The sequence below is a fragment of the Echeneis naucrates genome, chromosome 2 (genome assembly GCF_900963305.1).
Source record: "Echeneis naucrates chromosome 2, fEcheNa1.1, whole genome shotgun sequence".
NCBI lineage: Eukaryota > Metazoa > Chordata > Actinopteri > Carangiformes > Echeneidae > Echeneis > Echeneis naucrates.
In genome coordinates, this window is record NC_042512.1 from 8,321,818 (window position 1) to 8,323,305 (window position 1,488).

The 1,488-nt window shown below is 43.9% G+C and overlaps 1 non-coding gene across 1 annotated transcript; it reads right to left on the reverse strand.

Annotated features, from left to right (window-relative positions):
* Positions 1–1,200: 1,200 nt before the first annotated feature.
* trnag-gcc (transfer RNA glycine (anticodon GCC)) lies at positions 1,201–1,271 on the reverse strand. Its single transcript has one exon. It is a non-coding gene; the product is annotated as a tRNA-Gly (tRNA).
* Positions 1,272–1,488: the final 217 nt, after the last annotated feature.

Sequence of the window (1,488 nt, forward strand, 5' to 3'; positions counted from 1 at the left end):
AGATCAGGTGCTGCTACCTCCGGATCTGTATATTATGGGAGTGTTTTCCCTCTCTGAGCTTTTAAATCAGCTCCATGTGGCGCCATCAATCCATGTTTATCTGCTAAAATAACATAAAGATATCATTCATTTCACACACACACATATTGACTTCCATATTTTACAGATATATCCACACACGTACCTGGACCTGTTTCGTCTCAAAACAGAAAGTTAGCAGCAGCTAAAACAATCAGCAACAATTGTGCATTTGGCACAACTGTAGGCCTAAAATAAAATAAAAACTATCAGCGCATACTAACTAAACGCGTTGCTATTCCGTGAAGACAACGATTGGCTGCAAAATGAAACGGTGCACTTTAATTCACTGCATGTCTGACAGCGGCTTCAGCTAGTTAGCGCGATGCTACACTTAGCTTGTTTAGCATTTTCCGGCTGTTTATTAGATGTCTCCTATGCGCGTGCTCCTTCCGTCTGGTCAGTTCATCAACGTTAAACATTCTACAGATCGTCCGCGCGGAAAACACAACCGCGTAAATTGGCTCAAGTTGTTTCCACAAAACGGCCAAAACATCATTTACTCCATGCTGCCATAAACATTCACTCCGCAAAGTTTTCCCGCCACACAAACCGATACAAACATCTTGAGCTCACAGTCAATCTTCTTCTGGATCACTTCCGGCATTTGGTACATTCCCCTTCCGGAAGATTCTGTCGTTTGGAAAATTGTTTCGCAACTTGTACATTTGTTTTCTCAAATGCCAATTTGTTTTGTCCGTGGGAAAAGTGTTTTTCTTGTGTCATTTTGTTGAATAAAATGTAAAAATATTTCCCAACATGTAAATTTGTTTCACGCTTTGTAAAAGTGTTTGGCACTTTGTCACTTACCGGCCACCGTATCAAACAGAGCAGGAACACTAAAGTAAGGGGCGGGGGGTGAAAACGACAGGAGGGTTACAGAGCAGATTCTCTCTGAGGGGACGGATGTTGCCACAATACACAGTGTGTGTGCCATCACATGTGGAAGATGTGTGCAGACTGAAGCCTTGGTCTGCCACCAGCTCAGAGGGGCTGCACTTCTACTGACCACCAGGGGGCTCCACTGGTTGTTTCACAAAGTCACAGTGTGTTGGAGTCTATCAGGGTATTTTCCAAGCAGCACTGTGTTTCTAACATCTGGATGTTGGTAAAAAGTTACTCTGCATTGGCCGGGAATTGAACCCGGGCCTCCCGCGTGGCAGGCGAGAATTCTACCACTGAACCACCAATGCTTGTGTAATGAGTTTTACAATGACGTCACGATTATCTAGTCATCAGCAGCCTTCAACACTTGCTGGCATGGTCAGAAGTACTTCCTGCATTTTATAACGTGGCAACTAACCCGATCAGGGAGAGTCTTCTTTTTTCTGTTTTTCTCACACAGGTTCAAACACAAGCTCCTCCTTTGTTCCTCCGCTGAGTGAGACGGCAACATTTTTTTTTACAAGT